This window comes from Adiantum capillus-veneris, chromosome 2 (genome assembly GCF_014529385.1).
Source record: "Adiantum capillus-veneris isolate H3 chromosome 2, ASM1452938v2, whole genome shotgun sequence".
Lineage (NCBI taxonomy): Eukaryota > Viridiplantae > Streptophyta > Polypodiopsida > Polypodiales > Pteridaceae > Adiantum > Adiantum capillus-veneris.
The window spans coordinates 73449787-73474776 of NC_140932.1; positions in this window are offsets into that span (position 1 = coordinate 73449787).

Here is a 24990-nt window from a genome sequence, read left to right on the forward strand (position 1 = left end):
TTGGCCTATTAACTTGAGAGTAGCAGAACTTAGAGAGAATAGCGGGTGAACATAATTGAAGTTAGCAATATAAACATAGCATTTGTTTAACTTGGCATGAACAATACCTTTGCAAGAGAGAGGATTTAGAGAACATGACAACAGTTGAGGACCGGATTTATGTGGAGCCGACGTTCCCCCCTCCAATAGGCATTTGTATTATCATTTCTCCCATCAAGAGAGACTTGTTACAATACTATCTTTGTGTTCCTTGTGACATAGGTGATGCCATGAAGATGGAAAGCTTCATGCATCACAAGCATAACATAAACTTTGAAGAAAGCATTAACTATCCCAAAACTCAGTCCCAAGACCTCAAACACCTTCGAAGGTGGAGAGAGCTAGCAAGGAATGAGGGTAGGGATGAGGAAGAAGAAACATTTCAATGGAGAACGAATTAGTTCCTCACTTATCATCACTCTTCTTGCTAGCATATATAATTGCATAGTAATGAAGATGGAGAAGATGGCAAGCTTAAGCATTGAAGCATGGCTCTTGGTTGGATTTGCACTCCATAGCCAAGAGTGTTGGTGTAGGCTCTCAACCTCTACTTTCTTGGAGAAGGAGAGGGAGTTCTTGCACTTTGCACAATGCACGAGTGTGTGTGAGTGTGTGTAGGAGAGTATACCCCCTAATCAAGCCCCTTACTAGCTTTGGTCGACCCCCCCTTGTAGCTCATACTTGAAGCTCATTGGACCCCTCTAGGCCTAGCCAGTAGGAGTCATACCAATCAACAAGGGTAGCCTTGGGACAAGTGCCCCCCTTTCCCCTTTGAGAGAGAGGGCTTGATAAATGCAAAGACAATTAATTAAATATTCTAAATTGTCATTGGACCCATTGGGTGGCCAACCACCAATAGGCTTCAGGCACACCATGAGGGGAACATGAGGAGGAACTTGACAAGTGTTCCTTTTGCTTTTTTTGTACTAGGCATGCCTTGTGTGGTGAGTGTGTGTGTGTGTTCTCTCTCATCTCCCCCATGTATGGCTTGCCCCCTCCTTGTAGGAATTGGCATTGACTTTTGCACACCTCAAGCCACTCAACCTTGGGCCTAGTTCTCACCACAAGCTTGGCCCTTAAGCCCCTCAAGCTTGGGATGGGTCCTCACTTCAAGTACAGCCCTAGCATGACAAGCACCTCAAGCATCTCAGTCATCAGGCACCTGAAGCACCTTAGTCATCAAGCACGACAAACACCTCAAGCACCTTAAGCTTGGGCCAGGTTCCCACCTCAAGCTCAGTCCTAGCTTACCTAGGCCAAAGTACTTTTACACTAATTATTGGAGGTCTTCAATGACGCTAACCCTAAGGTCTTGTGCTCCATTGTTTAGCCTTTCTCTTTGATAGACCATCTCTCATTTGGGCCCCTTTACCATTGGCCCCGTGTTGACATAGTTCTATAAGTACATGTATATATCTTAACCCTTTTCCCATTTATTCTCCCACATTAAATGATCAGTTTAATATGAGAAATCATTTGGGTTGGTTACATATTAGATTTATGACAGTAACTCTTCAAAATGAAGCACCTCTAGGCTGATTTGATGCAGCTTTGGATCCGTCTCGATGAGAGGTTGCTGAAGCCCACCAAGGGATAGATGTGGGGATGATTTGCGCTCTTGATGTGAGAGGAAACAAGGGCTGAAAGATGGCTACAAAAACCCAGCCAATTTGTGGTGTAAAGCATGGCTAAAAACACAGATCTTGATGAAGTAGTTGATGGGTAGAAATAGGAGCACTCGATGCGGCAAGGAAATAATGGAGGGAAGACTCAATGGGCTGTTGAAGGTTCGGGTAGCAGCGAAAACACTAGCAATGAAAGATCCAGACAAGTTTCGGTGAGAAAATTGGTTGAAATCTGAAAATGCACAGGACTGAATGGCTGATCCACGTAGCTGCTCACGGTGCAGTGTCAAAACACAAGACAGTTGCTCCTCGAGCACTTTCTGTGCTCTGTGAAGTATAACACATTTGGCATACATGGCGATCAAGGCATTGGCAAGCATGACGTTTTCTCTTAAGAGCATGAGAGTAAATATCATTCTGAATTCTTTTGCCATGATCAGTATCTTCAGTGGTGCCAAATGCTTTCAAGATGCAAGCTTAAGTGATTGCATCTGGAGAGATGCCCTCAGTTTGCATCCATTGAAAGCATCTCTGCTTCCTGGTCTTTCCTCCATTTGGCATATCCTGCAATCACTAAACTTCAAGAGTCAACATCCTTGAGAGATAACTCCTAAAACAATTTTTAATGCTTCTTTTGCTTGAATCGGCATGTTGAGTGGTTCCACATGCCTTCATGATGCAAGCATAAGTGATTGCATCTAGAGAGATTCCTTTGCTTTGCATCCAACATAGAGATTGTTTGCCTTGCCCCCATTTAGCACATCCTTAGCCAATGAATTTAAAGAGACAACACCGAAAAACAGTAACTCCTCGAGCATTATCTGTGCTTTTTGAAGTACACCACATTTGGCATAGTGTGGACCAGGGCATTACCAAGCACAAAGTTTTCTTTCAACGACCCCTCACTAACAATATGATCTCGAATTTTTTTGTGTCAAGTGCAGCGGAGTTGAAATGGTGAAGATCTAGACATTACACTTCCATAAATCTTTACTTTTTTTATTGCATTGATGATTGCTACTTATCATGAGAGATGGTTCCTTTTATTTCCTTGAAGAGAAGAAATGAGAGAGAGAGAGAGAGAGGTAGAGATGTGAAGAGGGGGAGAGAGAGAGAGACAAAAGGACAATGACACCAGATGGGGTCCCAACCAACCCTGTCAAGGCCCCCCCAGATGGTTTCTTATGAGGTATGGAATGCACACACATGCAATACCTCAAGAGAGACTTTACTGACTTGATGGGGGAATGTCATCGCGGTAACTCTTCAAAATGAAGCACCTCTATGCTGATTTGATGCATCTTTGGATCCATTTTGATGAGAGGTTGTTGAAGCCCACCAAGGGGTAGATGTGGGGCTGATTTGCGCTCTTGATGTGAGAGGAAACAAGGGCTGAAAGATGGCTACAAAAACCCCTAGCCAATTTATGGTGTAAACCAGGGCTGAAAAGTCAAATCTTGATGAAGCAGGTGATGGGCAGCAATGGGAGCACTTGATGCGGCAAGGAAATGACTGAGGGAAGACTCAATGGGCTACTGAAGGTTCGGGTTGCAACGAAAACACTAGCAGTGATGGCGATTTTTGGTGAGGAAAAGGGTTCAAATGTGAAAACGCAGGGCTGAATTGCTGATCCGGGTAGTTGCTCACTATGGAGTGTCAAAATGCAAGGTAGTTGCTCCTCGATCACTTTCTGTGCTTTCCAAAGTACAACACATTTGGCATACTTAGCAATCAAGGCATTGGCAAGCATGACATTTTCTCTTAAGAGCCTGAGGGTAACAATATCATTCTAAATTCTTTTGGCACGATCAGTATCTTGAGTGGTGCCACATGCTTTGAAGATGCAAGCATGAGTGATTGCATCTAGAGAGATTCCCTCGCCATGCATCCATTGAATGCATCCCAGAGATTCCTAGTCTTTCCTCCATTTCGCATATCCTGCAATCAGTAAATTTCAAGAGTCAACATCTTGGAGACACTCTCGAAGCACTTTCAATGCTTATTTTGCCTGGATCAGCATGTTGAGGGGTGCACATGCCTTCAAGATGCAAGCATAAGTGATTGCATATGGAGAGATTGTAACAAATTTGGACATCCCAAGTCAAGATTCTGTCGTGACACAACAGAGATTCTCTTCATATTAACTCACAAACAAAAGAGAGACGACATGGCCCGACGTAGTTCCGGGCCAAGAGATATTGGCCCCAAAGACTGGTGCCCCTTTCGGTATTGATTTTTATATTAGTCTGTGAGCAAAGTACAACTGAGCCCGCGTGTGCTTGCTCTCAAACTCTGCATCCAGATGCCCTGATAAGTGAGCCCCTAAGGCCACTTATAAAGAATTTACAAAGGCATCTAGAAGCAGATCCCCAAAAGCAGGTAATTCAAATACCATAATCTCCAAAATTTGTGAGCGTAATTTGCGGAGGTCCATACGCTGCTATCAACGCAAAAAGCGAACATTCGTACAGTCGTTGCAATTTGTGGAGGTCCGTACAGCCAGCGTGATTCACGAAAATTTGTACGCCCTGCCACGTTAGCAGGTTTTTCGCTTTATTTTAATGTCGTTGAGGCCCCCTCGTCCCTTGGCCATAAGTTGGGACAACTTTATTGGTGTGTGTGTGTCTGGGTGGCTCTGCCACATCACCAGTTTGTGGCATACCCCCTCTTGAAAGAATTGCAATCACCTCCGATTACGCTTGCAAAACAAACAAAGTCCATAAATTGTCTTAGTAGACACTGACTGTTAGTACGGACCCACTAGACACGACACATCTAGCACCTGTACAAAATGACAGTCAGATCACAAGACATCACAGGACATCACTTGACAAATCATAGAGAAATTCATTCCAAATCTCAGACGATGACTATCGGCAACGTATTTAGTAATCGCATCTAGATCCATTTCGGACCTCACTGATGCCCGATTAACTAATCCTTATTGCATCATGTCTATAGAGATTTATGAGACCGAAATGCTGCAGTCATTTTGTCTTTCAGTTCCTATACTCAAGAAAGTCAAGTACAAATCAATCATATTCATTTTCGGGAATTCCTATCATCAAGTCATACAGCAGAATACTGGTCAGCCCATTAGTATCACTGAAACCCAAAGGGGACGTCAGTGACTTTATTCAAAATTGGGGTAATCTGTTGACAAAGGAGCGGAGTAACTCCCCTCTTGTGCAAACCTGCTGCACTAGATTCACCCTCCCTGAATTTGAGGTTCTATCGGAGTAGAGTATGCTAAACTGAATGCTTCAAGGTAAGGTTCCATAATTTGAGGAGTATCTACTAGGTCCTCCTCCTCCATCCACTTCGCATCCAATGCAGGATAGTTCTTGAATTTAACCAAGAACCACCTAATCACTCTACCTTCTATCTTTTTGTCCTTGTGTACCAAAATCTATATCGGGTTGCTCATTAGACTCCCCATCAACTGGCACATCGCCTTTAAAAGGCTTCAATAGACTCACATGAAATGCATTGTGAATCTTCCAAGTATTGGGCAGCTTGAGTCTAAAGGTGACATCATTTATCTTTCCTTTTATATGAAAAGGGCCATAATACCTCATGCTAAGCTTTAGAAAAATCCTCTCCTTTCCCATTTTCTTTCTTATGTGTGCCTTCTCAAAACTTAAGAGCACCCAATTGTCTTCCTTTAATTTCAAATCTTGTTAATGTCGATCTGCTGCCTTCTTATGTTGTTCTTGAGATTTCGCTAAAGCCTCCCGGACCTTGGCAAAAGTAGTGTCCAAGTAACTCGTGTACTGGTCAGCTTCAAAAATCTTATCTTTAGTGCTAAGGAAGGGTGGACATTTGGAGCACCTTCAATGATCTCAAATGGCGCCTTCCCCATCGAAGAGTGGATCATGTTATTATAGGCAAATTCCACCAAGGGCAAAAAAAATTCCCATTGAGTCTTCTGATCAGAAACATAAGACTTCAATAAATCCAGAACATTTGAATTTGCAATCTCAGATTGCCCATCTGTCTGCGGGTGGAATGATGATCAGAATTGCAACCGTGCGCCAATGTTCTTTTGAATAGTCCTCCAAAATAAACTTGTGAATTGGGGATCTCTTCTGTCGGAGACTATTGTCTCAGGCATGCCGTGCAGTTGAAAAATTTGGGCAATGAACAGTCTCGCTAAATGATCTGGCTTGATTTTTTTCTTAACTAGAATGAAGTGAGCCTGCTTGCTAAATCTATTGAAGACATTCCAAATGCCATCATGCCCACTCTGTGTCTGCGGAAGATCAAAAAATAAAATCCATTGCAATATGATCCCAGGGGTGGGTGGGAATGGGTAAAGGCTATAGTAATCCTTATGCCTTATGCTTGTCAAACTTGACTTTCTGGCATACTAAACAACTGAGAACAAAGTCGTCCACATTTTTCTTGAGTCTCAGCCAAAAGAAGTAATGCTCCACACATTTCAAGGTGGTGTAAATTCCGCGGTGACCCATAAAAGGTGGACAATGGTACTCAGTCAAAACCTTTTCCCTCAACGGTTGTGTGACACATAACATCGTTTTCTTCATCAAGTAGTCATCCCGTATGGAATATCCCGCTACTACCTCCCAATTCTGTATTCGAGTGAATACATCAAAAGAATATGGATCTGTAGCATATTGATCAACCATGTCCTCGAAGCTTCTATGATGATCCATGGAAATAGCCAAGACTAGGGGCTTCCGAGACAATGCATCTGCCACCATTTTTTTTCGTCTTTGAACATGGACAATCTAGAAGTGAAACTGTGACAAGATGTTAGCCTACCGCATGTGCTTTTTGTAAGGTCCCTCCCTAAACCCTAAAGCCATTCGGAACTTTTTCAGCATAGAAAATAATTTAGAAAAAAGTAAGACCGACAAAGAAGTTATACGGACAACGAAACTTTACTCCAGAATGAAAAGACAAGGATATTTCAAATAAGGAATTACGTCATCCCTATATTTTTCCTTTAAGATTAAGATTATTTTTATACTTCTTCATCAAAAGCCGCGTGGGAACTGGTCTAAATCGAGAACTAGGAGAAAAAAGGACTAACTTAATTGAAAGATAAAGTTAAGGGATAAGAACTAAGAAGAAAATTGGGGTCCAATAGGAATTAAGAAGAGAATTGGGGTCCAATAGCATTTGAGAAGAGAATTTGGGGTCCAATAGGAATTGAGAAGAGAAATTGGGGTCCAATAGGAATTGAGAAGAGAATTCCACCCACCATTTCCTATATAAGCACCCCCTCTCCTTTGTAATTTTAGACACACACCCATATTGCTAAGCTACTTGCATACTTGCCATGCTCAAGACTATGCTTAAGTAACTCAAGGTTTCCATTAAACCTTGCTCTTGCTCTCTCCCTCTCTTGAAGGCCAAACCCTCAACTCTCTTCCTCTCTTGAAGGCCAAACCCTTGAGGGTTTTGTGAAGAAGCTCCTCTCTCCTTCCTCTTCATCCTAAATCCCTTTCCTTCCTCCTTGAGCCTCACATCTCTTCAAGAAGGACTTCAACCCCACTTCCCTCTTTCTTAGAGGAGGTAATATTCATTTGTAGTAAGATTATTAATCCATGTGTTTTAATACTAGGAAGGTTTATGTGCATCATTTTAGGTTTAAGCTTTAATGGTAACCTTGGAATTAGAGTTAAGTATTAATAGTAGTTATGCATCACTAAATTACACTTCAAAGGTAGATTTTCACTCGTAAGCTAAGCTTTAATGGTAACTTTGTACTTAAATGTAAGCTTTATTGACTACCTTGCATTTTTAGGTTTTAAGCTTTAATGGAAACCTTGCAACTAGGGTTAAGTGATAAGAGTATCTATGTATCATAAACTTAAGCTTCAAAGGTAGATTTGCACTCGTAAGCTATGTTTTATTTGTAGCTTTGCACTTAGATGTAAGCTTTAGTGATTACCTTGCATTTTTAGGTTTTAAGCTTTAATGGAAACCTTGCAATTAGGGTTAAGTGATAAGAGTATCTACGCATCATAAAGTTAAGCTTCAAAGGTAGATTTGCACTCGTAAGCTAAGCTTTAATGGTAACTTTGCACTTAGATGTAAGCTTTAGTGATTACCTTGCATTTTTAGGTTTTAAGCTTTAATGGAAACCTTGCAATTAGGGTTAAGTGATAAGAGTATCTACGCATCATAAAGTTAAGCTTCAAAGGTAGATTTGCACTCGTAAGCTAAGCTTTAATGGTAACTTTGCACTTAGATGTAAGCTTTAGTGATTACCTTGCATTTTTAGGTTTTAAGCTTTAATGGAAACCTTGCAATTAGGGTCAAGTGATAAGAGTATCTATGCATCATAAAGTTAAGCTTCAAAGGTAGATTGGCTCTCTTAAGCTAAGCTTTAATGGTAACTTTGCACTTAGGTGTAAGCTTTAGTGACCACCTTGCATTTTTAGGTTTAAGTTTTAATGGAAACCTCGCAATTAGGTTAAGTGCTAAGAGTATCTATACATCATTAAGTCAAGTTTCAAAGGTAGATTTACACTCTTAAGATAAGCATTAATGGTAACTTTGTACTTAAGTGTAAGCTTTAGTGACTACCTTGTATTTTAGGTTTAAGCTTTAATGGAAAGCTCGAAAACTCATAAATTATGGGACGACCTTCTAGCTTCCAAAAATGGAAATCTAGGCACCATAATAAGAGAATAGTTGTCTAAGCTCGATAGAAGTAGTTCAATTTTTGGTATTGAAGAGGATTTCTAAAGTTGTCAATTTCAAGTTTGTTTGCAAATACGGGATGGGGGAGATAGGGGATAACTTCGCGGAATTGATCTCCGTGTTGTTTGAACCGAAAACTCTACAAGTTTCCATGGAGATTTCCTATGGATGGCAAAGGATTGCAAAAACTTGGGAATCATACAAAATGGGGATTGAACTTAAAAAGCTGGCATTTCCGAAGAGACATTAACCATCAAATGCCTATGGCAAAAACTCGCTTGTATTTTCTAATAAACTTGGCTGGTAGATAATTAATGAAAGTAGGAATTAAGCTTGATAAATTGAATGAACCTGGAAATTACCAACTAGGACTCTAAAAAGGAATCTCGAGAGGTGATAGGGATAGCCCATTGCAAAACATAGATTTAACTAGGAGTTTTTGAAGATTGCCTAGAAATGACCGGAAACCAAGATGGATCTTCTTGAGGTCAATTTGATTGGAAGGCCGGCCCATTGAGAGGATTCTCTTGGGGAACTTGTCGGAGATTGGCCCTTTTTGACTAGGGTAGTGTAACCGTAAAGTTGTTATACCTAGGTCATTCATGCATGAGGGATAAGGGATGAATGGGTTTGTTTTATTTTTGCCCGACCGGGTGAAGTACCCGCGGTATCTTATTGGAAATCGGCCATAATCCGGGTATGACCTGATGCCAATAGTTGGATGAGAAGGTTATACTCAGGGAGGATGATGTGAATTTAATTAAGGAAATTTGTTCGACTTGGTTGCTTAAAAAGGAACTGGAAAGGCTAGGAATATAGGGGCTATCATGTGCATCTGTCACCAGATGATGCTATACCTCTCGAAATAAAATGCTTAGGAAGGAATGATTAAATTACTTGATGAGCCTTTCCCAAACACTTAATTCTGGGAAATATTGTGAAGGTGATGCCATTTTGATGGCTTGAAACCGATTATCTTGGCCTGAATGGGGAGGTAAGATGAATTGGTTGAAACTAAATGTGTTGCATGATTAGTTAGGAAACTAGTTACAAGCGAATTATAGCAGATAAAGGAAAGGAAATGAATAAAAAGTTTCAAAATAAAGATCTGGTGGGAACAACCAGATGAATTTCCCTGAATGAGGGTATGCAACAGATTGCATGCTGCTTGTTGTTTGATGATGTCTGATAGACTAGTGTCTTCCTGATTTTGTAGTAGTTAAGTACTACCTCGGGAAGGGATTTTCATGAAATGGTTCGGTGGGTGGGTGGATCTGGAGGGTCAGATGGCCGGATGTTGATTTAAAAATTTTATGTTAAATGTGAGGACTACGTGGGATAAAAAAATGGGTAATCGGGGACGAGCGAGACCAGGTAGGATTACAAGATCCCTCTTCTTAGGGGAAAGTGATAACTGCCGCGCCTGCTTGTCAGGAAAAAGGGGTTATCGCCATGAACCAAGGGAGAACAAGAAAGCAAGAGCAGATCCTCAAGTTAAAGATCAAGAGAATCAAGACTAAGGACCACGATTTTGGGTGCGGAAAGCTGTCAAGGACAGAATGATTATGAGAAGTGGATAGAATCATTGAATGAAGGGATGTACCCCCTTGGGTTGGCATTCGAGATAGACCGGAGTCCTGTCTGAGTGTCGGTCCCAAGTGGGAGGGATACCTGCAGATAGATCTACATCATTCCCTGGAACGGTCTGGAGGACTGAGGGAGGTGAGTAGGGTCGAGTCTGGGTATGGCCCTCACACTTTTCTGAAAGCTGCTTCTGTGAAAATAAGTAGCATAAACTCTGATGATCATTAAATACTGTGAAATTTGCTTCGAGTAGGTAATGTCGCCACCAAGAGCATGGATCACTGCCAAAAGCTCTTTCTCATAAATCTGTGCTATCAATTTTGGCCTTGAAAACAATTGGTTTCATAGGCAATCACATGGCCTTCTTGCATTAAGGGACAGACTACGACCACAAGCATCACAATATACTTAAAATGACTTTTGCAAGTTTGTCAAAGTCAACACTAGTCCAATAGTCAGTTTTTCTTTAAGTGTCTCAAAGGCAGTCACCTCTGTTGGTCCCCCACGAGAAAGGGACTCCTTTCTGAGTCAATATGTGCAAAGGGGAAGCTACCTCTGCAAAATTTTGAATGAACCACTAGTAGTAAGAACACAAGCCCAAGAAGCTTCTAACTTCATGAACATTCTTCAAATATGGCCAATCACGTATAGTGTCAATCTTGGCCGGGTCCATCTCTACTTCTGTGTCCCAAATAGTGTATCTCCGGAAATAAAAATTCATTCTTTTTGACATTGATAACTAATTTGTGATCTCCCAATGCGTGAAAGATTTGTAGCAAATGGTGTTGATGTTCTGCTTCATCCTTGGAGAAGACTATAATGTCATCAAAGAAAGTGCCGACAAAAGATCGACACTCTCGAAAAATCATATCCATCATTTGGCTGAAAGTCACTAGAGCATTGGTAAGGCCAAAAGGCATTACAAAAATTCATATAAACCAAAGCTTTTCCAAAAGGCTCTCTTGTAGACATCTCCCGGAGCGACTCTGATATGATGATGTCCGCTTTTCAAATCAATCCTGCTGAAACAAGAGGATCCCTAAAGTTGGTCAAGAATATCATCGATTCTTGGAATTAGAAATCTGTTTTTGATAGTGATTTTATTGAGAGATCTGATCAATGCATATTTTCCAAGATCCATCTTTCTTTAATACCAACAACACCAGAGAGCAATAGGGTGAAGACTCGGTTGGATAAGACCCTTTTCCAGGAGGTCTTTCACTTGGTGCATGATCTCTTCATTTTGGGCTCGGCTAACACGATAAGGTGGCCGGTTCGGTGCTGTGCTTCCAAGAATCAGATCAATGGTGTGATCCTCAGGACGAGATGGGGATAACTCACCTGACAGGCCCTTAGAGAAACAATCAGCATGTGTGTACAGAAAATCTTAGCGGCGCTGCCAATTCAGGTGAAATAAAGTTGGCCTTCGCTCCTCCATCGAAGAAAATTAGGGCTTCTTGATCTTTCACGTTGCCCAAGCTTGGCAAATTTCTGTACTTTCATCTATCATGCTTGGGTAAGTACCCATGCAATCTGGTACCAGTCCTATTTTCATCTTGCCTTTTCTGCCACATTCCTTTGCTGCTCTCAAACTCTTTGGCATGTCTTCGGTCTGTCCTTGCTGTGCCTTTTTGGGGCACTTTGCGGAGATGTGCCCTTGTTCACCGTGATCAAAACACTTTCCCTCTTTGATATAAATAGCCCTTTCTCAAAGAGTCAATCGGGGTCGTGTATCCTTCTGTTCTCGGAACTCTTTTTCTTTCTACTTTCATTGTTGTAGGTTTGTTTGGTTCTCTGAGTCAAGATCTCATCAGTGGGGTAAGTCAAATTTCTCAAATATATCAAGAAACCTTATTTTGCATGACCCATTAATTCTTGGATAGAATTTGACTTTTGTTCAAGGCAGTCGTCTCGGTGGATCTCTGCAGGGAGTCCGCAGCAAAACCACTCAATCTATTCCTTAAAGGCGACCTTCTTAAATGAAGAGGTTGGTAGAAAAGAGTCCCAAAACCTCTTGCAACAAGCATCCAAAGAATCTCCCTGCGGTTCTTATAACAGTTTGTACTCTCGGGTCAGTCAAGAAGAAATAAAGAGCCTTTTCAATTTCAGCCACTTGACTGGAGCTTCTTCCCTCAGAAGAAGAGTGGACCACCATGTTTGAGCATTTCCTTTGAGAAAAGATGCAGCCCTCCTAATCTTGGAGTGCTCTGAGTAATGCCCTCCAGATAAGGCTATATCAAAATGATGGATGAAGGCCAAAGCCCTCGGAGCATCTTAGAATCCTGAAAAGGATTCAAATTATATTGACTCTCCTCCTTCTTTCAATTCTTTAGATTTATTGCTCTTGTCTTTGAGGAAGTCATATTGGTTGGCTCTGTAGAAGTGTTTCTTCTTTGCATAAAACATATGGGTATCGAAGTCCGAACTGTCAGAGGATGACTCCTCTTTAGAGCTATCAGAAACTGGGTAGAATTTGAGTTTCTTTTCCTTTTTCTTTCCCTTTCTGAAGCTTTGTTTTTTTCTTCACTTTTTGCCCTTACTGTCCTCCTCGCTCAAGTCAGAAGATCTAGAAGAACTATCACAAGAAGAGGAAGAAGAAGAAGTGGGTAGTCACTCAAAGCGTACACGCTTCTTCTGCTTTCTTGCACATGCAAAAGAAGATTGATGGCCCAAATAACAAGGGTAGTTAGTCCCCTTCTTGCGCTTTTTCAATTTCTTTTTGGATTGATTTTGCGCATCCAAAAGCTGACCGATCTGAGTATGAACCACCTCTTGAAGTCCTTTTTCTGTACACATCCTTAGAGAAGGAGGTTTCTTGATTGTCGGTTTGATTGGCGGTTCGATGGCTTTTTGCCATTGAGTGTGCACTTCAACGGTGGGTTGCTGAGACAACAATTTTGCAAACTAAAGGTCTTTCATAAATTTAATCATCTGCTTAGTGCACTCGTCAACCTACTGTCGATGCTGCATCTCTTGAAGTTCATACTAAGTAAGCCGAGGTGGCACGTACTCTTCCTCTGTTAATTCATTTAAATCTTTTGCGTAATCTTCTCCCGCATCAACCGATGCAAAAGAAGTCGATTGATTCTTTTCGAAAACCATACGTGTCGCAAAATAAGGGATCGGATTTCCTAGTAGAAGAGAAATCGTTTGTGCTCTGATACCATTGTAACAAACTTGGACACCCCAAATCAAGATTCTGCCGCGACGCAGCAGAGATTCACTACAAAATAACTCACAAACAAAAGAGTGACGACATGGCCCGGCATAGTTATGTGCCAAGAGATACTGGCCCCAAAGACTGGCACCCCTTTTGGTATTTATTTTTATATTAATCTGTGAGCAAAGTACAACTGAGCCCGTGGGTGCTTGCTCTCAGACTCTACGTCCAGATGCCTTGAGAAGTGAGCCCCTAAGGCCACTTATAAACAATCTACAAAGGGTTTCTAAAAGAAAAGGCCCAAAAGCAGGTAATTCAAAGCCATAATCTCCAAAAACTGCCTGCGTAATTTGCGGAGGTCCGTACGCTACTGTCAGCGCAAAAAGAGAACGTCTGAACAGTCAACACGATTTGCGAAGGTTTGTACAGCCAACACAATTCGCAAAAATCCTTACACCCTGCCACATCAATAGCCTCTTCCCTTTATTTTAATGTCCCTAGGGCCCCTCATCCCTTGGCCATAAGTTGGGACAACTTTATTAGGGTGTGTGTGTTCAGGTGTCTTTTCCACATCACCCGTTTGTGATAGAGATTCGGGTGGCTTTTCCACATCACCCGTTTGTGACAGAGATTCCTTTGCCTAGAGATTGCTGGCCTTGCCCCCATTCAGTACATCCTTTAACCAAAGAATTTAAAGAGACAACATCCAAGACATGTAGCTCCTTGAGCATTATCTACGCTTTTTGAAGTACACCACGTTCGGCATACGTGTGGACCAAGGCATTGCCAAGCACGAAGTTTTCTTTCAACACCCACCGTCAATAACAATATGATCATGAATTTTTCTCTGTCAGGTGTAGCGGAGTTGAAAAGGTGAAGATCTAGACTTTACACTTCCACAAATCTGTACTTTTTTCTTGCATTCACGATTGCTACTTAGCATGAGAGATGGTTCCTTTTATTTCTTGAAGAGAAGGAATGAGAGAGAGGTAAAGATGTGTAGAGGGGGAGAGATAGAGGAAAGGACAATGACACCAGATGGAGTCCCAACTAACCCTCTCAAGGCCCCCCCACATGGTTGCTTATGCAGTATGGAATGCACACACATGCAATACCTCAAGAGAGACTCTACTGACTTGAATGGGGAATGTCACCGCGGTAACTCTTCAAAATGAAGCACCTGTAGGCTAATTTGATGCAACTTTGCATCCATCTGGATGAGGGGTTGCTGAAGGCCACCAAGGGGTAGTTGTGGGGCTGATTTGCGCTACCAATGTGAGAGGAAACAAGGGTTGAAAGATGTTGCAAAAATGCAGCCAGTATGTGGTGTAAAGTAGGGCTGAAAATGTAAATCTTGATGAAGCAGATGATAGGCAGCAATGGGAGCACTTGATGCGGCAAGGAAATGGTTGAGAGAAGACTCAATGGGCTGCTAAAGCTCTGGGTTGCTCTGAAAATGCTAGCAATGACAGATCCAGGCATGTTCCAATGAGAAAAAGAGTTGAAATCTAAAACGTAGGGCTGAATTGTTGATTTGGGTAGTTGCTCACGGTGGAGTGTCAAAACGCAAGGTAGTTGCTCCTCGAGCACTTTCTATGCTTTTTGAAGTATAGCACATTTGGCATACATGGCAATCAAGGCATTGGCAATTATGAGGTTTGCTCTTAAGAGCCCGAGGGTAACAATATTATTTTGAATTCGTTTGCCATGATTAGTATCTTGAGTGGTGCCACATGCTTTCAAGATGCAGCATAAGTGATTGCATCTGGAGAGATGCCTTTGCTTTGCATCCAATGAAAGCGTCCTTGAGCTTCCTGGTCTTTCCTCCATTTGGCATATCCTGCAATCAGTAAATTTTAAGAGAACATCCTGGAGAGATAACTCGTAAAACAATTCCAATGCTTCTTTTGCTCGGATCAGCATGTTGATGCAAGCAAAAGTGATGGTATCGCTCGGATCACCATGTTGATGCAAGCAAAAGTGATTGTATCTAGAGAGATTCCTTTGCTTTGCATCCAACCTAGAGATTGTTGCCCTTGCCCCCATTCAACAAATCCTACCAATGAATTTAAAGAGACATCATGTAGCACACATAGCTCCTCGAGCATTATCTGTGCTTTCTGAAGTATACCACATTCAGCATACGTGTGGACCGGGGCATTGCCAAGCATGAAGTTTTCTTTCAACAACCCCTCACTAACAATATGATTGTGAATTTTTCTATGTCAGGTGCAACGGAGTTGAAATGGTGAAGATCTAGACTTTACACTTCCACAAATCTGTACTTTTTTTCTTGCATTGATGATTTCTACTTAGCATGAGAGATGGTTCCTTTTGTTTTCCTGAAGAGAAGGAATGAGTGAAAGAGGTACAGATGTGTAGAGGGGGAGAAAGAGAAAAGGACAATGACACCAGATGGGGTCTCAACTAACATGCTCAAGGCCCCCCCACATGGTTGCTTATGCGGTATGGAATGCACACACATGCAATACCTTAAGAGAGACTCTGCTGACTTGAATGGGTAATGTCACCATGATAACTCTTCAAACTGAAGCACCTCCAAGCTAATTGATGGAGCTTTGGATCCGTCTCAATGAGGGGTTGTTGAACGCCACCAAGGGGTGGATGTGGGGCTGATTTGCGCTCCCGATGTCAGAGGAAACAAGGGCTAAAAGCTGGCTGCAAAAACGCAGCCAATGTGTGGCGTATAGCAGGGCTGAAAACACTGATCTTGATGAAGCAGATCATGGGACAGCAATGGGAGCACTTGATGCGGCAAAGACATGGCTGAGGAGAGGCTCAATGGGCTGCTGAAGCCTCTTGAAGTTTTGGGTTGCAGCAGAAACGCTAGCACTGACAGATCGATGTGAGTTCCGATGAGGGAAAGGGTTGAATTGTTGATCCAAGTAGTTGCTCACAGTGGAGTGTCAAGACGCAAGGCAGTTGCTCCTCGACCACTTTCTTTGCTTTCTAAAGTACAACACATTTGGCATACATGGCGATCAAGGCATTGGCAAGCATGACGTTTTCTCTTAAGAGCCCCAGGTTAATAATATCATTTTAAATTCTTTCGCCATGATCAGTATCTTGAGTGGTGCCACATGCTTCCAAGATGCAAGCATAAGTGATTGAATCTGTTGAGTTTCCCTTGCTTTGCATCCATTGAAAGCGTCCCAGAGCTTCCTGGTCTTTCCTCCATTTGGCATATCGTGCAATCAGTAAATGTCAAGAGTCAACATCCTAGAGAAATAACTCCTAAAGCAATTACAATGCTTCTTTTGCCCGGATCAGCATGTTTACACTTCCACAAATCTTTACTTTTTTCCTTGCATTGATGATTTCTACTTAGCATGAGAGATGGTTCCTTTTATTTCCCTGAAGAGAATGAATGAGAGAGAGAGAGAGGTAGAGATGTGCAGAGGGAAAGGGAGATATGAAAGGACAATGACACCAGATGGGGTCCCAATTAATCTTCTCAAGGTCCCCCACATGGTTGCTTATGCGGTATGGAATGCACACACATGCAAAACCTCAAGAGAGACTCTACTGACTTGAATAGGCAATGTCACCGCGGTAACTCTTCAAAATGAAGCACCTCCAAGATGATTTGATGTAGCTTTGGATCCGTCTCAATGAGGGGTTGTTGAAGGCCACCAAGGGGTAGATGTGGGGCTGATTTTTTCTTCCTATGTGAGAGGAAAAAAGGGCAAAAAGATGGCTGCAAAAATGCAGCCAATTTGTGGTGTACAGCAAGGCTGAAAACGCAGATCTTGATGAAGCAGGCGATGGGCAGCAATGAGGGTACTCGATGCAGCAAGGAAATGGTTGAGGGAAGACTCACCGGTTGAAGGTTCACTGTAACAAACTTGGAACCCCAAGTCAAGATTCTACCAGAGCACAACAGAGATTCACTTCAAAACAATTCACAAAGACGACACGGCCCGCCGGCGTAATTTGTGAAATTCCATACTGTCAAGCCACGTCAGTAGCTAGCACATTTTGCGGATGTTTATACAGTCAGCAAAAATCATGGAAGATCGTACGACAACCATGTAAGCATAATCCAGTGCTTTAATTTTTAATGTGTCCTTGGGGTGTCCTCATCACTTGGCCATAAGTTAGGACAACTCATGGTTGCCACGTCACTAGTTTGTGACATACCCCCCTCTTGAAAGAATTGTAATCACCCTCGATTCTGTCTGCAAAATAGACAGAGGCCATAAACTATCTTAGTAGACACTGACTGTTAGTACCAACACACTAGACACAACACAGAGTCTAGCAATTGTACAAATCGACAATCACATCACCAGACATCACTTAACATCACAGGACATCACATGACCATGATTAATCGGCAATGTATATAGTAATCGCATCTAGATCCAATCGGGACCTCACAGAAGCCTGATTAACTAATCCTTATTGCAATCATGTCTATAGAGATTTATGAGACCGGAATGCTACAATCATTTCATCTTTCAGTTCCTGCACTCAAACAAGTCAAGTACGAATCTCAAACCATGATTAATCGGCAATGTATTTAGTAATCGCATCTAGATCCAGTCGGGACCTCACAGAAGCTCGATTAACTAATCCTTATTGCAATCATGTCTATAGAGATTTATGAGACCGAAATGCTACAGTCATTTTGTCTTTCAGTTCCTGCACTCAAACAAGTCAAGTACAAATCAATCATTTTCATTTTCATTTTCATTTTCATTTTTGGGAATTTGAATTTATAATGTCATATAGCAGAATACTATCAGCCCATCAATATCCGTAAAACCCAAAGGGACATCAATGACTCTATTCCAACATCGATGTAATCCGTTGACAAGGGAGCAGAGTGACTCCCCTCTTGTGCAAGCCCGCTACACTAGATTCACCCATTCTGAAATCGGGGTTCTATCGGAGTAGACTATGCTAAACCGAATGCTTCAAGGTACAGTTCCAAAATCTGAGGAGAATCTGCTAGGTCCTCCTCCTCCATCCACTTCACATCCAATGCAGGATAGTTCTTGAATTTAACCAACAACCACCTAATCACTTTACCTTTAATATTTCTATGCTTGTGTGCCATTATGTGTTTTGGAACAAGTATCTCCTCGCTTTCCTCCACTTCGGGTTTCTCATCTGGCTCCCCATCATCGGGCACATTGCCTTTAAAAGGCTTCAATAGACTCACATGAAATGCATTGTGAATCTTCCAAGTATCAGGCAGCTTCAATATAAAGGAGACATCATTTATCTTTTATTTTATTTGGAAAGGGCCATAGTATCTCATGCTAAGCTTTGAAAAATCCCCTCCTTTCCATTTTTCTTTCTTAGGCGTGCCTTTTCAAAGCATAAGAGCACCCAATTGTCTTCCGTTTATTTCAAATCACAACGGTGTGGATCTGCTGCCTTCTTGTGTCTTTCTTGATATTTTGCTAAAGCCTCCCGGACCTTGGCAAAAGTAGTGTCCAAGTCCCTCGTGTACTAGTCGGCTTCAAAAATCTTGTCTTTCGTGCTAAGGAAGGGTGGAACCTTCGGAGCACCTTCAATGATCTCAAATGGCGCCTTCCCCGTTGAAGACTAGATCATGTTATTGTAGGCAAATTTTACCAAGGGAAAATTTTTTTCCCATTGAGTCTTCTGATTAAAAATGTAAGACTTCAATAAATCCAATACAACTGAATTTGCAATCTCAGATTGCCCATCTGTCTGCAGGTGGAATGATGATGAGAACTGCAACCATGTGCCAATGTTCTCCCAAATAGCCTTCCAAAACAAAGTCGTGAATCGGGGATCTCTGTCAGAGACTGTTGTCTCATGCATGCCATGTAATCTAAAAATCTGTGAAATGAACAGTCTTGCTAAATGATCCGGCTTGACTTTTTTCTTCACTGGAATGAAGTGAGCTTGCCAGCGCTAAATCTATCGATCACGAGTCAAAATTCCATCATGCCCACTCTGTGTCGTCGGAAGATCAAAAAAGAAATCCATAGAAATACTTTCCCAGGGGCGGGTGGGAATGGGTAAAGACTGTAACAATCTCTCTGCTTTATGCTTGTCAAACTTGACCTTTGGCATACCAAGCAATTGCATACAACGTCGTCCACATTCTTCTTGAGTCTTGGCCAAAAGAAGTAACCCTCCACACCTTTCAATGTGGTGTCAATGCCGCGGTGACCCGTAGAATGTGGACAATGCCATTCAGTTAAATAACATTTTCCCTCAACGGCTGTGTAACACACAACATCGTTGTTGGGAGTCCCATCCTTGCAATAGCTCCATAGACCAACAAAATTATCAATCTGGAGGGATGAGCTACTTGGCTAGGGCATGGAAACACTCACACGGTTAGTGAGCTAATCGTGGCAACACAAATGGTTAACTCAATGAGGTGAGCTTCTTGGCCTATGGAGGAGCAAAGCCACAATGAAGGGCAATCTCCATATCCACTTCTCTTCACCTCTAATCAACCCAATCACACACACTACGATTGCAAGACGCACACAGCACTAATCCTATCATGCAACACACTAATCACAAGCACACACATATAGATCTATCGATCACCATACTCCAATCAAACCTACATGCACACACAAACAAAAGAGGGCAATCACACAAGATTAGAGAGGGATTAACCACTAATTAGTTAAGATCTAGTTAATCTAATCATCATAGGAAATCATAAGAAGTAAGAGAGAGGTATAGTGAGAGAGAATGAATCATTGATTAGTATTAATCAAGTCTCATGAGCAAGGAGAAGCTCAAGGACATTTATCCATGAGTTCATTAATGAAGCACACATGAGTACTTCAAACGTTCATTAAAAGGTCATTATGAGAAAATTTACAAACCTCCATAGCCACACACCTCAAGAGCTCTCACCAAAGAGTACTCTCAACAAATGACTTGAGAACCCTAATTCCATTTACACACTGCCTTATATACCTAGGGTAAAAATATGCAATGTCCGGGCACCCAAGGCCTTTAGGGCTCACCACTTACTGAATCTGCAACCTAGGCACAATAAGTGACCTATTCTTTACAACTTGGAACTCCCAGTGAGCGCATAACACATTAGAAATATTACAATGGCTTGAAATAAATTGGGAATTTACAATACGTGACCATTTTGGGAAAACGTGAAAAATGTGTAATTTCAATCTTTACTGCTTCTTCGTATTCATGCTCAATGTGCATCCGTATGTCTTTCATCTTTAGCAGCTTCTCTTAACTGACGTTGAGTCAGTTAACATTCCTCCCTTCCTATTTTAGTGCCCGTCCTCGGGCACTATTGAAAGCTGTCTGTGGAGGCCAGGGAAGGTTTGATTGGTTGTTGATGGTCTGATCGTCTTCATTTTGTCGTTGGATTTGTTGATGAGGTTCAATTTGTTGCAGCATCTTGGTTGGTTCGAATATGTCTATTGTGGGAGATGATGTTGCATTTGTCGATGTAATAGCATAATGATGAGGCTGTTGTTTATTTAGGGAAAGTATGTACAAGGGAATTAGAATGGGGAGGTTCTAAATTAGGGTCTAATACCTGGATGACCAAAGGGAAAAAAACCAGAGGGAAAAAAGTGCCTTTGGGATAAGCACATTATTGGAGTACTTATTAGCATGGGAAATATTAATAAAGTACTGAAGGGATTATTTGATGATAGATAAGGAATAAAAAAGGCAGCAAATATGAAAGGGTAGCATAATGGAACATTGGTTTGCCTGTTGTAGTCCACTCAAGGTGCATAGGTGGAAGCAAAAAGAGTGTCTAATGCATATGTCCAATGATGGGACATCCTATTTATGCATTCACAGAAATGCATGGGAAACAATATGCTGTGCAAGAATGATTTTGAGGGGTAATTCAAAAAGATGGTGTAGCTGTAAAAGCATTTTGCAAGCTGACCCCTTTAAAAATGGTTTTTATCATCGAGGATATGTGCTCTCATCTTACTATGCACTGTGCGTGAGTGTTGGACTCCACGACACTCCACCTTTTGTAAGTTAATAGACTTCAACTCTTATGTTCATCTCATCTAGCATGAGCAACATGACTTTAGATATGCTCAACTCTTCCAGCTTGAGCGTAAGCCTAATAACTACGACTCTTAGCACAGAGTTTAATATGACTTGAAGCTTTGGGACTAATGCTTTGCTCCTTTTATGGCTCAGCAGCCTGACTCTGACTATGCCAAAGAGTGTTTTTTGCACCCTATCAACTTGACTTTTTACATTCTTGTGCTTACTTCAAACATTTCTTCAGGTAAAAGTAAGCTTGAATCCTCAAAAAGAGGATTATTGAAGGACCAAGCTGGCATTGATGGTTTCTTATGCCATACCTGCTTCGAATCTGCATTCTCATTGGTTGGGTTGTCCTTCTCTAACTGTGAAGACTCCATTATCTGTTTAATTCTCCAAGTAGGCCTCTTGATAGGAGTCTTTGATGTTGTTGTAGGCCTCTGCTGGCTATTGGCATTTGGCTTTTGACTAAGAGCGTTGGAAGACTTAGGAATCCAAATCTCTTGATGATCTTTGTATCTCCATTGTTGACTTTGTTGAGCTTTAGGTCTTGTTGACTTCTTGAGATCTTCATGTAGGTTTGGTTTAGTTTTCGTTGGCTTGTGGTTGATTGGTAGCCAAATCTTTGTATAGCCTGTGTAGAATCTTTGTCCAAGAGGAACATGCTTTGAGATCCGTCTTTGTTCTGTATCCTCTTGAGAGTTACGGTAGACTTTAACATCTTTCAATTGTGTTTTGTTGCATACCTGCTTCTTAGGTACCTAGGATATTGTCGAGGTTGATACCTTGTGGGCCTTCTTTCTTGGGAGGGACTTGAAGTTACTTCATATGTCGAGGTTGATACCTTGTGGGCCTTCTTTCTTGGGAGGGACTTGAAGTTACTTCATATGCTCTTACCTTTGGTTTTGGTACCCATATCTATCTGTTACCTCCATAGTACTCCTATTATTTTAAGATCCATTGTGATGCTATCCATCCCATGTGTTTGTCTTTCTGTGTTGATTTCCCGTCTTTAACCCAAATTGGATCATTGACTTTGACTAAACTGCTCTGAACAAACACTTGCTTGATTTTTCTTTGCTTGCTTGAGTACTTTGGTTGATATACCTTTGCTTTTCTGGGTGTCTCCCTAGAGGTTTCAATTGGGTCAGTACAATTGACTTAAAATTTTGAAAGCCTGACTTACTTGAAGAAGCTGATCCATGAGGATTCTTTGATGTAGAGGCATATGTTGTCACACCTTCTTTACTAATCGATGAAAGTTCCACTTTAGCTTTACCTTTGTCTGCAACCCCGTTCTTCTTAACTTATGGATTTGGTGGCATTCTCTGCTCAATAGCTATTGTGGTTTCTCTTTGTTCTGTTTGATCTGCACTTGTTATTGCTTGATTTGCTTTAAGTTCTTCTTAGAGTTTCGTCAGATGGAGATGAATCTTCTTCAATAAGCTTTGCTTTGGCATCGGTCTCCATTTTAAATGTCGTTGAGGACTTTGTGCTGTCGTCCGCGGGTGACGAGTCTTGGTCTTCATGCTTTGTTGTCTTTGATGGCTGCATCATGTTTATATTCTGTATCTCTAGGACCTCTTGGGCCATTGGCATTCCCATTATGATGTCGTCTGGCATATCCTTTGCTGTGATCGCATAGAATTCAGCTATGATGATTTGTGAGCTTACTTCAATGGTTGTGGATATGATTCCCCAGCATTCTGCTCATTTGTTTCTTGATATGCTCACAAATTCAGGAGCATCTTCCAGTTGTGGTTGGCCACATCTTTTCCAAGTGCAAAAAGACATGAGGTTCTTGTATAACTGAAAATCTAGCTTTACTTCTCTTGACAGCTTTTCTTCACGTTCACCAACAATGTTGCACTTGATGTTCTCAGGATTTGTATCCGAATTGATTGCTTTTGCTATGACAGTGTCCTTTGGTTGAGCTTTATCTGTATTCTCTTTGCTTTGATCACCTATAATCAAGGTTGACTCCATTGTTTGTAATACTGCACTTTTTTGCAATTGTTGAGCATTGTCCACCTGCATCTGAGTAACCTTTGACCTTAAAAGATCCATTGTACTTTCTGGAAGAATCTGTCTCTTTGGAGGAGATTTTGGTGGTGACCTTTGTGTAGCCTTCTCGACTTTAGCTTCTATTGACTTTGACTTTTTTGCCACCTGTTCTTGCAGCTTGAGGCTTTGCATCGTCTTAAGATAGTCTTTGACTTCAGTCGGGCCATCCATAGGGGTTTGTACAAGGTCATGACCTTGCTGATATTCATTACCATGTGCATCTTGATATGCATATGTGAGCTTGGTCACATGTAACTGTTTGAACATTATGGGCTTTGTCGGCTTTTGACTTTGATTTGTGGAGATCAGCTGAAACTTTTGTCCCTAATGATCTTCATAGAAGCATTTATCTGCAGATTTTGATGGAATCTCGGTCAATTGGAAACTTCCAACAGCCATATAATTTTTCAATGGTTTCTACCTTGAAGGGGTCTGTTGGTTAGAGGCTCTAGGGCTTCTAACTGGTGTAGCATTTCCTGGCACATAAGCTGAGCTTGATGGATTTACATCTCCCCCCTTCCTAGGGTGATCACTATAACCTATTTCATTGTATGATTTCAAAACTTTTTGTCTCTGATTTAGTCTCACCTTTTGGGACTGTGAAGGTACACTGTGGGTAGCATTGTTGACATTTGGCATCTTCAAACCTTCTGCATAGTTTCCTATGTATCTTCGTGAAACATGATATAATATTCCCCAGGTCAAGCTATAGATAGCATTATCTATGTATTGATATTGTCTATCCCATGGGTCTCCTATGATATGAGCTTCTGTGGTTTCAGGACCCACGGCATCATAGATGCTAGACTCTCGTCTATATCTACGATTTTTTTGGTCAAAGTATATGTTCGTTTGGTCACAACATCGAAGCTTGATTTTCGATGGAGGAGAATTTGGCTCTGAACAGATTTTTGGGTTCATTTGGATAATATCCTTCAACTCTAGAGAGGATGGGCTTTTCCTCAGAAATGAACCATCCTTTCTGATCTATCATTGGACGCACTTCTATGAGTTGGTATGTGGGCCGCTCAAACACAGGTTGATCTTTTTTGTACAGATTTCCATTTTGGTCTACATAGTGTGCATATGAATTATGTGTGCCATACAAAGCTAGCATCATTATGTTTGATGTGTCCCTTAGACTCGTAAACGATTGCACACTTGTGGCAGTGGATGCAAAATCATTTGCAAACTTAACAGTATTTTCAACCTTTGGTGATATCTCGACACCTTCACTAAATTCATGCAAGAATTTGTTGTTCAAAGAATCAATTTTAAGCTTTTCAGGTGCCTGTGCATCTTTATGCTGGTTTTGAACTTGCAGTGCTTTTACTGGTGCTTCTATTTGGTAGTGCAGAATCATCCGATTGCATTAAAAGTGACAAGTTAGATGCACTTACATCGAGATTCGCATTTCCAATTTTCTTTGTACCTTGCTTGGCGGTCGATGTATCCCTGTTGTCAGGATTGCTTGGACAATCTTCAATAAAGTGTCCACCTTTTCGTCCATACTCTGAGCAATATGCCATAACTGGTGGTATTTCAGTTGGCTTTGTCATGTCAAGCTCTAACCGAGAAGTTTCAGCTTGTAAGCTTGCCAAGTTGTTGGAATCTTCTTTTAGAACACTAAGCATCAAGCTATAGACTGCTTCGTCTTGACCTTTGTACTGTCTTTGGCTTGGTTCTCCAATTACATTTGCTTCTATTGGTTGATCTGTTGGATCTTCCAATTATGGCTCTCGATTATAGATCTGACCATTGTAGTCCATGTACAATGACCCTGATTGCATATGCACTAAATAGATGTTTTGCTGGCTTATGCAGATT